This window comes from Apium graveolens, chromosome 8 (assembly GCF_009905375.1).
Source record: "Apium graveolens cultivar Ventura chromosome 8, ASM990537v1, whole genome shotgun sequence".
NCBI classification, from domain to species: domain Eukaryota; kingdom Viridiplantae; phylum Streptophyta; class Magnoliopsida; order Apiales; family Apiaceae; genus Apium; species Apium graveolens.
In genome coordinates, this window is record NC_133654.1 from 78,290,214 (window position 1) to 78,305,467 (window position 15,254).

A 15,254-nucleotide genomic window follows, 5' to 3' on the forward strand; every position below is an offset into this window, starting at 1 on the left:
ATGAAGAGGTATATGTAGAGCAACCTCCTGGTTTTGAAGATCCAGATCATTTGGATTTTGTCTACTTTCTTTTCAAGGCTATCTATGGACTCAAACAGTCTCTGAGAAAATGGTATGACACTCTCTCTGAATTTCTTATTGAAAATAGCTTTATTAGAGGTATCATAGACAAAACTCTCTTTTCTAAAAAGCATAAGAATGATACTATATTAGTCCAAGTCTATGTGGATGATATAATATTTGGGTCTACTAATGATAATCTCTGTAAGAGATTTGTTAAGTTAATGCACAGCAAATTTGAAATGAGCATGATGGGAGAGCTGAAGTTCTTTCTTGGATTACAAGTAAATCAAAGGTTAGATGGAACTTTTATTTGTCAATCCAAGTATCTCAAAGAACTCCTCAAAAAGTACAATCTAGAGAATTCTGCATCAGCAAGGACTCCGTCAACTACATCTGTCAAGCTTGGACCATGTGAAAACTCCATTAAGGTAGATGTCAAAAGCTACAGAGGTATGATTGACTCGTTACTCTATCTTACTGCAAGTAGACCAGATATTATGTATGCTACATGCTTATGTGCAAGGTTCCAAGCGGATCCTAGAGATATTCATCTCGTTGCTGTTAAACGAATCTTAAGATATCTTAAGGGAACACCAAATCTAGGTATTTGGTACCCTAAAGAATCCGGTTTTAACCTTGTTGGATATACGGATTCAGATTATGCAGGAAGTGTTGTTGATAGGAAAATCACCTCAGGGAGTTGTCAATTCCTAGGTTACAGACTAGTCTCATGGTACAGCAAGAAATAGCAAACAGTTTCAAATTCAACGGCCGAGGCTGAATATATTGCTGCTGGAAGCTGATGTGCTCAGATCTTGTGGATTAGGAATCAGCTACGGGACTATGGCTCTGTATTGAACAAAATACCTATTCTATGTGACAATACAAGTGCAATAGCCATCACCAACAACCCTATGCAGCATACAAGGACCAAGCACATTGACATCAGGTATCATTTTATTAGAGAGCACGTCATGAATGGTACTGTTGAACTATTTTTTGTTCCAACAGAAGAACAAATAACAGATATTTTCACCAAACCTCTTGATGAATCCACATTTACCAAATTAGTTGGTAAATTGGGTATGTTGAATAGCTTTAGTGATTAAACTTGTGAATATCTGAATTCTGTTTTTGAGTGAATTTACAAATGAATTTTTCATAAATGAAAAATTCATTTGCAAATTTATTTTATCATTTTCCAAAATTTCTTGCTTATTTCTATATAATTTTTATTATCTTATCTTATTTATTTACTCAACTTGTTAATTTTAATGTCTCAGAATATTTTATTTTCTCTAAAAATATTTTTCTATGAATTTTATTTGCTAAAATTCAAAAGAAATCTATTTTTGGACTGAAAATATAATTATCTCTGAAATATTTTAATTGTGTAAATATTTTCTGCCATATCTATATTAGTATTTATTGTAGTTTTCTGTAATTATATATATATATATATGTTCTGTTTTTGTTAAAAACTGTTTGTATTTGTTTTTGTTAAAAAATGTTAATATTTGGTTTATAAAATATATATATATTTGTTTGTTTGTGTTAAGTTTATACTTGAATGACAATCGGCAAGACAATTGAAATTGTCTTGCTGAAAGTCATTTCAGTATATTTATATTAATACTTAATTTAGTTTATACTAGAATGACAATCGGCAAGACAATTGAAATTGTCTTGCTGAAAGTCATTCCAGTACAAATACATGTTTATTTTTAATTCAGGTTAATTTTATAACTGGCAAGACAATCGGTATGACTATTGATTGTCATGCCAGTAATAAAATTAATATCAGATATTTTTTGTTTTATTTTGTACTGGTATGACAATCGGTATGACTATCAGATTGTCATACCAGTTATATTATTACTATATTTTTTTTTGTATGTTTTTGTTTGTTTTGTTTTTTTCTCAATTTGCCCGGTATGACTATCGGTATGACAATCGGTAAGACTATCCCGAATTGTCATACCAATTATCTACTTAATGTTTTTTTTTCCTGTTTTGTTTTCTAATTCATTCAGTTTTTGTTCAAAATTCCAACAGTCTTTCTTTTTCTCTCTTATTTCTCTCTCTCTCACTTCGAACAGATCAACTGCCTCCTTTGTCTTCTTTGCTCGAGTTTTTACTCAGCATACAAAATCATCACTCCTGTGATATATACATACACGTATATACATACAGAAGTGCTGTCGATTTTTTGTTAAAAAAAAATCAGTTTGTGTTTGTTTGATTTTGAGTAATTCTATTTAATTTTGTTTGGTGTCTTGTGCATTTATCAAATCTGCTTTTATGAGTTAAGAACTTTAACGAGATACATTTCTTTCTAAAATTTTCGAATATAATTGATTTAATTCGAATTATTAAATTAATTTAATTAATTCGAATTTTCTTAATATTACTCTTAAAATTCTGAAAGTGTGTGTCTTATTATTTTTAAAATGGCTCTCAATTTCCAAATTGTTTCGCATAATCTTGTTGGTTATTTTAATCCAGATAAATGTGATGTAGAAAAATTTAAGCCGTGGATTAGATTTTTAAATGACCATTTGATTGTTAGCTCTGCTATTAAATCAAATGTGATTTTAAATGTTGATCTGCTCAGACTGATTTGCACAACCTCTACTGTGGCCGATGATTTTAAATCTTTTTCATTCACCATGGCAAACACACAGTATGTAGTTGATGAAACAGTCGTCAATCGAGCGTTAAATTTTCCTATGGACAATTTATGTAATTTGTCCTCTGAAAATGATATTTCAAACTTTTTCCATGCTATTCACTATCAGGGGGTGATTAATTTAACCAAGTTATTTAAATCCAATTTGGTTTCTGAATGGGACATTTTCTTCGATACACTTTCTAAAGTGTTTGCCAACTGCACTAAATCCAACTTTCACAACATCACTTCCACTTTGCAGTATATTGGTCTTGCGGTTGTTTTAAATTAAAGGATCAATTTTGGCAAACTACTTTTACCCATTCTTTTGAGATGCCTCACTACTGCTTTACGTGATCATTCTACAAATCGTAGGGTCTCGTGCTACTATGCTCGTTTTCTCATGCTCATAGTAGAACATATTCTCTCACCTGAGCATAAAGCCCTTTTTGCTAACTCCTCAGTAACCGAACCCCCTCCTGTAAGCAAAAAGATTTACACCCGCCAAGACACAACTTTCAAATTCATGCAAGTTCCAGTACTTGTATCTGCTTTCATGGCCACTTATATTCCTTTACCTATCTTCAATCTTCCCGGTCATGAACAGCAAGATCAACCTCCAGTGGTTCAAACAACCCAGGCTCAAACATTAGATGCTCTTCCTCTATAGGTAATAATTCCTCAAACTCAACCTATTCCTACTTCTGTTGAAAGACCCCCAGTGGTTGATAGGACTGACCATGAAGTTGTAGAACCACAACTTCAATCCCAGGTCATAGAGCCAAACACAGAGTCACAACCTATCTCAACCTCTCCCCCACTGTCTAAAATGTTGCCTAGAAGGTTAGTAGGAAGTAGTTTGTTAGTGGATATGAATGAACCTCAGCTCTGCCTCCACCCAAGAAAAGGAGAACATTTACTGAGGCATCTGAAAGCCCATCCTTGTCCTCCCAACAGGACATGGACTTTGAAATGGCCACTGATACTCAGGACACGGAGCGAGGAGTGCACATTGAGTCGGTTACAGTGCCTGCCATAGTTACGGCAGAAGAGCAGTCACATGCTTCTGAGGGAAAATCTGACTCTCAGCCACCTTTAATAGAGTCATTTCCTCCCCTCCCGGATCCAACACCTCTGGCTCCCTCACGGGATTCTCCACTCGCAGATTTATCTGGAGAAAGTGGAGGGCAACTCGGTCAATCTATCCCTGAAGCAATTCAGACATCTATTTCACATGAAAAGATAGGTTTGACTGAGGATCGGGACTCGCGAATTCCCATTGCACCACCACTGACCTCTCTTGAAGAAGCTAGGGTGATTTTAACTGTAGGTACAGAAGATCAGCATCAGGAAGACTCCTCACGAGCAATTATATTGAGAGATACACAAGCACGTGAGTTGAGTGAATCAAACAGGAGAGATATTCAGGTGAGCGCACACACAGACACAAACACTGAAAATCTGTTAGCTCAAATTGCTGATCTCAAGGAACAACTTGCAAAAAGTCAGGCTGAAGCTCAATCATTCAAAGCACAAGTGGTTGAACGGTCTTCTTCTTCCACCTCTGTCAATAATCAGCTGGCTCTTATCAGGACTGAAATATCAGATTTGAAGACATCTGTTGTACCAAAGCTTAACTCAATCCAGGCATCTTCAACGTTATCAGCTGACGACATTTCAAACTTCTGCTCTCTACATACAAGAATGACTTTTCTTGAAGACTTGGTTGAAATGAATCATTCACTAGATTCTTCCAGATTTCTGAAGATAGAGACGGGCATGGAACATCTGAATGAAGGGATGAAGCACCTGTACTACATGATCAAAAATTCTCACTGCCCTAATGAAGAACAAAGGACTTTCTTTGAAGGGCCGTCTGGTGGAGGCTCAGGCTCGGGAGGAGATGGAGGTCATGGAGGATCTAAGGGAAAGTCTGTAGAGGATTCCTCAACTAAGGGGGAGAAGAAAGGGAGAAGTGAAAAGGGAAAAGAAAAAGATTCGTCTGCTGGAGGCACATGGAAGCCTGATGATATCTACTATAGTAGAGAACAGGATGACTTTGATATTTGTGACATTCCCACTGAACCAGTCTTGGAAGATAAAGATGGTTTCTTTGAAGCTGAGGAGGAAAGTGATTTTGGAGAATGGGAAGAGGAAGCTCTAGTGGATCCTCTGTTTGAGAAAGAGTTTCAGCAGCAGCAGTTAGAGATGAAAAGAAAAGAAGCTGAACTCAAAAAGGTATCCCAGATCATTGACATGAGGAAAGACATCCAAAGAACAGAAACTCTTCAAAAGCAACGTCTTCATGACATTAAGGCTCAAGAAAGGAGAAGAGATGTCAGACTGAAGATTGGTGAAAAATGGGATGAAGGTAGGAAAGTACTTGATATGCCTCAGCTGAGCACAAACAATGATAGGCAATTTCTACACCTTCTGGACAAGCTGGAGATCTCTAATCCAAACAATGATATGTACATGAATGCTATAAAGACTGAAGTCTCAAGGATCACAGCTGCCTTTGACAGATCACTAAATGAGATGAGCATATTTGTATATTGTCAGAGCAAAGGATCTTTCAAGGTGTCACTTCATCTGTTTGAGAATCGTTCTTTGTCAGAGATTTGGGTTCTTCTCAACAAAGTCAAAAGAAGCTCAGAATTGAATGAAGTTCTTCGAGAAAGGCTCAAAGAGTTTGCCAACAGGGCTAGTCCTCAAGTGGTCAACAATCCTCATCAGGTAAGATTCTTTAAGTCTGACTGTCTTCAAATCTGCCAGCTCGATTCACAATCTCTTAAAGACTACTCAGCTAAGCATCTGGTCCGGATGGAATATCACTTAAGAACTGCTGGATATTCATCCATGTTGAAAACTCAAGCAGCTGATTTGATTCAAGCTTATTGTGAAAAGAATATCAAAAGGTACAATCAGTTAAAGAATAAGCTAAAGACAGTTGGAGTTCAACCAGTCAGGCCAGACTGCTTCACTTCATAAAAGGATCGTGTCTTTGACAAGGATTTGCTTCAAGATTTGGAAGAAGGTGAAGAGTTGGAAGAAGGTGAATTCGGAAGGGAAGACAACTGAATTCAATTAGCTCAAAACTCAATGTAATATGATTAGAGCTTTATGAATCAAGATAGACTAATGTAGTTATATGTTCAGGCTAGAGGAATATCTATCTTGTATTCACTTGTAAATTTCCTTTGGAATTTGGAAAATGTTAAATATAATCCAGAACTTTTCTGCTATTTACTTTGCATTACTGTTTATATCTTTTTCTTATTTGTTAGTTGAGTTATCCTCTAGGTATTTGTTGTTATTGTCAAACAAACAAATAGGGGGAGATTGAAAGGCATATGTCATAGCCTATTTGTTTATTCGAGGATTTAACTCAACTCAAATAAGGATGTAACAAGTAAATAGTGGTCCTATCGTCCGAGAGATCTCTCAAAGTAACATATGTCAAAGGATTAAATAACATTGTTCATCTACAGTCTTGAGGACTTAATTCACTGGAAGAAGCTCAAGAAATTGATCAAGCCTCAGTGATATAAATCAAGATTGTGGATTTAATCAAGTGACAGAGATCTCGTCAGGGTATCAATTGATTCCAAGGATTTAGTCTGAAGAAAATTAAGAGTATCAAGGTCAAGGCATGAAGAAACGTCACGGAAGTTAGTCACTCATGAACCAGACAGTACATCGAGTGTCAACATTGAAGTGGTGGAATTGATTCATAATTGACAGTGATTTTCAGTGATTTTCAGAAGAATGGTTGCTGCTCAAGAGTGGTATTAATTCTCTATTAATTAATTAATTCATATAATTTAATTAAGAGAATAAATTAAATCTGCAAAGATTAATTTATTGATTAATTGAATTAATTGATTAATTAATTCAGAATTATTATTTAATTAAAATCTGTTTTAATTCAGCAAGACAATCTTTTGTACTAATATGACAATCGGTATGACAATCAATAGTCATACCGAAAGTCTTGCTAGTTCATTCTGATTGTCTTGCTAGTTCTAAGGATAGTTCTACCGAAAGTCTTGCTGAGGTAATTGGATTGTCATGCCCGCTCTTTTCTCTCGGGTTGATTGATAAAAAGAAGCAGAAGCAGATCATTTCAAAAGCAAGCATTGAATATCAAATACTGAAGAACACAGAACAAAAGAAACCTGCAGAGAATTTATTGCAAATTCACAGATCATTTATTTCTAGTATTTATTGTTAAATCCAATCCACTAGAAATACCTTTCTTGTTCTTGTGTAACTATCTAGCGGATCGAAATCCCTAGAACTTAATCTCAAATCGCTTTTAGCATTTGATCTTTTTATTTCAAAAATAGAAAAAGTTCATGTCAAATTTATTCTAGATTTGTAATAATTGATTTGAGATTAATCCCTTGTAAACGATACCGTTTGTTGTAACACCTTTCAAGTTTAATAATAGTTTTATTTAACTTGAATTTTGTTTCATTTTTTTTATTCCGCATTTTATTCTATTAAACGGTATTGTTTGTATTCAACCCCCCCCTTCTATAAACATATTGAGACCTAACACTCCCAAATCACATAAGCATCTATCAAAAGATACTTTTCCAATAGTACATGGAATAGTGAAGCTTCCTGGATCTTTAAGCTTTGGCGGCAACTTCTGCTGCAGCATAGCACTGCATTCCTCCGTAAGAGCGACAGTCTCTAAATCATCTAGATTCACCTTCTGAGAGAGAATACCTTTCATAAACCTTGCATAACTAGGCATCTGCATGAGAGCCTCGGCGAAAGGTATGTTGATATGAAGTTTCTTGAACACCTCCAGAAACTTCTCAAATTGCTTGTCCAGCTTTTTCTTCTGCAACCTCTTAGGAAAAGGTGGTGGAGGATAAATCTGTTTCTCCCATGTATTACCCTCAGGCGGAGTGTGCTCAACAATAGTCTTCCTTGCTTCCACTTCTTCATCCAGCTGCTTCACTTCATTCTCAGCCCCAGCTTCATCAGTTAACTCTTGAGTTTGTTCAGGATTCGTAACCTTCCCAGACCTCAAAGTGATTGCCTTTACCTGCTCCTTGGCTTCCCTCTTTCATGGCACTTCAGTGTCACTGGGCAATGTACCAGGTTGATGATTTAGCAAGGCATTGGCAATTTGCCCAATCTGATTTTCCAAGGTCTTGATAGAAATAGCTTGACTCTTGCACATAAGCTTCAACTCCTCTAATTTAGATTTTTCATTAGCTTGTTGTAGCTGGAGTTGTTGTCTTGGTACATACCGCGATTGCTGAAAACCAGGGGGGTTGTACTGTTTAGCTGGATACTGCTGATAAGGCTGTTGAACCGCATTCTGAGCGTTGCTCCAACTGAAATTTGGATGATTGCGGTTGTTAGGATGATAGGTGGCTGGCACAGGTTGCTGCGATCGCTGGAAGTTGCTCACAAACTGAGCTGATTCACTAGAAATTGCGCACTGATCAGTCTCATGGGCACCGGCACAAAGCTCACAGACACTAGTGATTTGATTAACTCCATAATTCGCCAAAGTGTCCACCTTCATTGTCAAAGCCTTAAGTTGGGCAACGATAGCAGTTGTTGCGTCCAACTCCAGAATTCCTGCTACTTTTCCCTGAGTCAGTCTCTGGGAAGGATTCTGGTACTCATTAGCAGCCATCAGTTTAATAAGTTCATAAACTTCATCGTAGCTCATAGACCACAAGGCTCCTCCTGATGCTGCATCAAGCATGGATCTAGAAGTAGGACCCAATCCATTATAGAAACAGTTGATAACATCCAATCAGGCATGCCATAGTGTGGACACTTTCTTAGCATCTCCTTATATCGATCCCAAGCCTCACACAAAGATTCTCCAGTTTTTTGAGCAAACTGAGTAAGAGCATTCCTGATTACGGCAGTCTTCACCATGGGGAAGAATTTAGTGAGAAACTTTTGAGCAAGATCTTCCCAAGTGGTGATAGACCCTGCTGGTAGAGAGTCTAACCAGCACTTAGCCTTGTCCCTCAGAGAGAATGGGAAGAGACGTAGCTTGATAGCATCTTCAGTCACATCATTGAACTTGAAAGTGTCGCAGATCTCGATGAAATCCCTGATGTACATGTTGAGGTCTTCAGTTGGAGAACCCCCAAACTGAACTGAGTTCTGTATCATCTGGATCGTGCTTGACTTGATCTCAAAAGTTTTAGCCCTGATGGCTGGTCTGATGATGTTAGACTAAATGTCATTAATCTTAGGCTTAGAATAGTCCATCAAAGCCTTCGGATTTTCTGCTTGATCACCCATAGCTACTACAATTGGCTCTTCAACTTTCTCTTCTTCCTCTAACTTCTCTTTATCCTCAAAAACTTCCCTACGAACCACCACAAGTTCTTCCTCGACTTTATCCAGTGTTCTCTTACGAGTACGCGAACGTGTATGCATACACCCTCGCTAGAGTACATGAAATAAGACAAGGAAACAGATAAGAAATAATGTCCGAGTCAATGAACTTTAATGACCACTGATAGAAAGCACATAAACTATAAATTAACACTGAAGTCCCCGGCAGCGGTGCCAAAAACTTGTTAGTCGCTAAATAATACACGCAAGTATACGAGTTCGCAAGTAGTATAAAATCTTTTCTAGTTCGTTCCCACAGAGACTGTATTGGTTAACTATTTAATTTATGCACCTAAGCAACAATGTATGGTTATTATCCAATGCTAAGACGAATAATAAATTGAGATTGTTTATAACTAAGAATTACTAATAATTATAACTACGAGAATAAGATTGACTGAATTAATATATATGACAAACATGGGATTCTAGCTTCATTAAATACTTCATTCAATAGCCTTATTATTCTTAACCTTATCATGCAATGGTGATGACACTAATCAGATCACACGAAACTGATAAACACCAACTTTCGTTGCACAAGTACCATTCTACCAGACATCCACAAAAGAGATAGAAGCTGAATAGGCATCAATTATATTGAGACCCTATATGTCTATAGAATTTGAGAACATAACGGTTTAAGCACAAGTTATCTATCTTGATTACATAGGGCAAGTAAGATGGTTAAAATTACCTACGAATGATGCATGACACATACATGAACCTATGCTAGCATAATAAGTTCTAAATCCTTAAATTCATTTTCGCTTCATTAAGAATTAATACACTATCTTATAAGTTCGTGATGCTCATAAGATGAATACACACAACCAATACTAGGATATCATACAACCACCACATTCTAAGGCATCAAATAATTTAACTAAAGAAATCCATAAATTAATCCGCTAGAACCCCACGATAACGATTAACCTATGATCGGACTCATCATCAACGTGGGTTCCGATGAAAACATGATATAGAAAATGTAGTCTTTATATGAATAATTTAAACCAAGTACAAACAAAAGTATAGGTTCAACAAAACAAGAAACAAGCATCCAAATTACAACTCAAAACAAAGATTCACAAGAATAAACTAGATCGTCTTCGCCTTTGTTGAATTGTGCTAAAGGTCTCTTGCCGTCTTCTCCTAGCGCTCTCATCCGTCTATTTATTAAAATGACCTAATATGAATATATATAGTAGCCCCCAACAATCTGGAAGCCTTCCTTTTTAGAATTGTATTAGAAACAGGATTCTTGAATTCAGCATCGGAGCGGCCGCGCGCTATCACAGCGTGTGGGCGTGCCGTCATTCTGGGAAAAACTCAGATTTCTTCTTAAATCTTGCTGCTTCGAGTTGGCTTTCCATGAGCTTTTATTCCAACACCACCTGGACACCAAATTAGCACCAAAACAATGCTAATTCACCTGATTACCTGAATAATGCCTGAAATGCAAAAACACTAGAAAATACATTAAAACACTTAACAACTTGAGTACAATTGCATCAATTCAAAGCTTATTAGAGCATAATAAAGTGTCATAAATGCGGCTCAACAATTGGTACTTAGACCTGAAGTCATTATATTTCTATATGAGAATTAATTTACTTTGATACTATTGAAAGTTATCCTTAATCGAGTAATAATAAGAGTAGACATTGGGTATATTATGAATCGTATGAGAAATATGAATGATCTAGATGAGATTTATCCCTCATATATTAAAGGAGTGATATTATTGGCCTCTTGATTGAGTAAGACAATAAAATGCATGGCCGTGCTCAAATACTGATTTATTTAGTAGTTTACTCATTGATCAAGAAAACAAGGATTAAACGTTAATAGAGGATAACACGATGCATACCTCGAGTTTGATCTATAATATAAGGCTAATGGATTATATTACATTGTACATTATTCACGAAAGGTTTAATTGAATCATCAATTATTATTATTACTTGGGTAACAGTGATGTATTACTAGATGCCACTCATTTTTTATGATTTTATTATTAGAAAATAAAATTATTGCCAATGTAATAATAACCTAAAGGGTCACACACAAACAACGTATAAAACGGAGTGTTATTTAAATAATAATTTTAAATATTTTATTATTATTAATTTGAATTAATTATTAAATTAATTAAGTGAGACTTGATTAATTATATTACAATTCAAATTTAATAGTAATAAATAAAACCCGAAATTAGAGTGGGCTGTTTTCAGAAGCCCATTAGGTTTAGCGTTAGGCTTTAAAACCTCCCTCCCTATATTAACATTAAGATGTATATTTTTAGGGTATGGATGTTATAATTTATTTTTGAGAAAAACCCTAGCAGCTCTACATCTTAGAAATGCTAGAGAGAAAGAGAGAGAGGAAGAGGCAACCAAATCGGCTTGTACCGGCTCCGGTGATCGTTGGACGGTCGGACGTTTGTGTGGATACCTTAGAGAGCAGATCTTCGCAAGGAGGGCTGTTGTGATTCATCAAGATCAGAATTTCCATTACAATCATAAGGAAAGCTTTGTTTAAGGTAAACATCTAATCTCCGAATAAACGTCTTGTTTCGCATAGATCCTGCGTTTGAGGTTTCTTTTTCCATTTTTATTTTTTATTTTTTTGCTGCGTTTGTGCCACAAATCCCAACACATAATACATACTCGCTCTTTAACTTTGGAGATTTTGTATGATTGTATATTGCCGCTAGTTTAGACTCTGCTCAAATATTTTCGTTGTTGTTTAAAGTTATATGAGGCTCTTTTTGAAGACCACTTTAAGGTGAGAACTATGTATGGACTTAGCCGCTTTTGTTGTTTGAGTAATTGATAGTTAGCTCTTTAATCATACTCGTTATATCAACCATCTCAGTTTTGAAGTGATTCAACTGGTGCTTCGCGACTTCTGAATGCCCATTAGAAGTGATTCAACCTTCGACGAGGTGGATGAAGTCTGAAGACTCAGTGAAGCTACCAAACTGGTCTATATAAGGTACTTTTTTAGGAGACTGTTGAGCCACATGGAGGTCGGGCTCTTCAGGCATGTTGAGAAGTGGTACTTTTCCCGTATAAAGTGATTAGACCCTCGATGAAGTGGATGAAGTCTGAAGACTCAGTAAAGCTACCAGATTGGTCTATAGAAGGGGTTTTGTTGGGAGACGATTGAACCACATGGAGGTCGGGCTCTTCAGGCATGTTAAGAAGTGGTCCTTTCTCATATCGGAGTTTCTATCGAACGTCCTTCTATTTACTTATATTTACTTTTCTTTCATTTCTTTTGAGTTTAAAAAATATGTGTCCTTGCTATCTTATATGCTTTGTAAAAACAAACATCTGTGTATGTATATATATATATATTCAAAGTAGGAATGTGAAGGTTTTTGAATAAAGTGATTTTTGATATTGAAACATTTTGGGTGAAGTGTGTGACTTTAAACGCTAGAATTCCCAAAGATATGCTAGGAAACTTTTATGCATGATGTGATAGACATGAGAAAAGAAAACATGATTTACCTCGAGATAGTCTTCATTCATGAAATAAAGGGAGATCACACATGCCAACTTACTTTACAATCTTCCTTTATGAGAGTGAAACTATGAAGGAAACTTGATTACTTAAAATTACCTAGATCATGACTTAACAATTTAAAAGGTGATTTTAATGTGGAGCGTTTATGGGTAGAGCTGTTTGAGGTAGATGGCGTTCCAGATATTTGTTACCAGAGTTTCATCGAAGATAGAGGGGAGATAGGTGCTGGAACTGGTGACCTTTGCGACTCTAAGGTCCTTCCCTTAGCAGGCATTTAGCTTTTTTTAGAGGGCATTGAAGCTGCAGCCTCTCTTACCATTAGATCGTTTACCTTGAAACCTTTTGATTTTACTTTTGCGCTGCAGAACTTGGCAAATTTTTCCCTGCAATTGGCTACTTTGAACTATTTGAAGACTCTTAGCTCTTTGAGGAGGTCATTATTTAGGCGTAACCTTTTTCAGAATTTTCTAGATCGAGTCGCCTTTAACAGCGAAATATGAAAAACTCTCTGTTTTGGACTTTGTTCAATCAAGTTCTTTAACTAGTAGCACCTTGTTGTCGTATGCCATGTGTCCTCATGGTAGTCACATAACCCGGTGCTTGGAGGCCTATTCGAGTTTGTGGGCCTCGGGGGCCTGTACCATGGGCTTGCCTTGAGTATAGCTAGTATCTGGGATTTTTCAATATTGAGCTTTGTGAAGTCACATTTTTTCATGAGGTTTCTGAGTTGTCCGAGGTGGAGGAGGGTTTTTCTTCTTTCTTTTCTTCACTAAGGGACTTTTAAGCTGACCTTTTATTAGTTTCCTGACCTCGGTAAGCTCATCGGTAGTCCCATTGAGCGGAGCGGTCCAAAGACCTTCGAAACCCCTGAGACCGGACGACTGGATGCTTTCAACTGCCTCTTGTAATGTTATTTTGTTGCTTGATTTTTGTAGATAGAATCTGGCCTTGCTAATTAGCACTTGCTCTCCTTGCGAAGTAAGGACAAAAGTTTGATTTTCTTTGTGTTATTGGCGTCTTTTGCACATCGAATCTGAACGACTCGGTCTTTTACCAGAGCCGAAGAGGTGGACGAAGTATGAAGTTTCGGTGGAGCCATTAAATTGGTTTATAAAATGTACTTTGAGATTGTGTATTTACTTTTGTGATAATCACATATTTTTGCATAATTTTATATCTATTTGTTAATTTCTTTCGTATTTTAAATAAATTAATTTGTTGTATTCTCATTATTTTGTAGATATTTGGAAAAAATGAGAATGCAAAGAAAATGGCAAAAATGGAAGAAATCCATTGTCACCAAGCAACTTGGAGAAAAAACCAAAAGAATGAGTTGGTGGAAATCAAGGGTTAAGATCAACACAACACACCTCACTATTTGGATGGTAAAAATTTACCGAACTATACCCTAAACCCTACTTTGTTAGCTATAAATACCTATATTTCCCCATTTACTCATCATCTAGTTTTATCTTAGTGTGCCCTAATTTTAGTAGTAGCCTGTCTTTTTCATTTCCGTTGTAGTAGTTCTAAAATTTTGTAAACACTCTTTTAATTAATATTCTCTACGTCCCTCCCAATTATTATCGTTTTTGGTAGAGTGCCCGACACGCATTTTAAGATGAAGAATAATTATAATTCTTTAACTTTTAAAAAAAATCTGAATAAAAGTTTAAACATTTAATTTTTATTCAAAAAAGAAATTTTTTTAAAAAATTATAAAACTATACTTTATATTCATTTTAAAATGCGTGTCGCACACTCTCCCAGAAATGATAACAATTGGGAGGGACAGAGGGAGTATTATTGAAGTCTTTTAATATTATTGTTTGATTATTGTCCTCTTTATGTTAGCTTGAGCTATGAAAGGAGCTCCTTTTAATTTCCTATTTTTAGATTTACTTTTTCGGTGTTCTTCTTGATTTTCCGACAAACCTTGTTTCTTCACCAACTTGTTTGTTGTAAGAGATTTATTCGCTTACCACTCATACTGCATTCTTTCAATTCTTCTTACAAATGTGCTTTGTTTACTTGAGTAACTTAAATCTTTAACTTGCTAAGTGCATTTTATTTTATATTCACCTACTTCACATATTATTGTTTTAATAACGGTCTTTAATTTATTAATCTTAGCAAACCATCTTCTACCATTTTGTTCTTTTTCTTGTATCATGTCTTTATTTTTTTTTAACTAACATCTACTCAGGCTTTTATTTGTCACTATAGTTGCCACTTTTTCACTTCAACATTAATTTCTATGTCCACTATGTCATCTTGTCTAGCTAGAATTTGACACCCTTTTTATTTAAGTGTTTGTTTTTCTTGTTATTTTAAATATAATTATTTATCTATATATTATACCATAGAATCGTTAAAGCTTCATACGAATTAGGGTTGACACGACCCGAAACCCGACATGAATCCAACCCGCAAAAATACGAATTAGGGTTGAGAATTTTGATTTTCGGGTCGGGTTCGGGTTGGGTAAAAATTTATCCGAAAAAATAGTGACATTTTCGGGTTGACCCGAAATACCCGAAACCGACCTGTTTGTTTAAAAAATTAATATATATATATATATATATTATATGTATATAAA

At 35.8% G+C, this 15,254-nt stretch overlaps 1 non-coding gene across 1 annotated transcript; it reads left to right on the plus strand.

Moving 5' to 3' along the window:
- Window positions 1–8,525: 8,525 nt before the first annotated feature.
- Window positions 8,526–8,632, plus strand: LOC141681101 (small nucleolar RNA R71). Its single transcript, XR_012558543.1, has one exon. It is a non-coding gene; the product is annotated as a small nucleolar RNA R71 (small nucleolar RNA).
- Window positions 8,633–15,254: the final 6,622 nt, after the last annotated feature.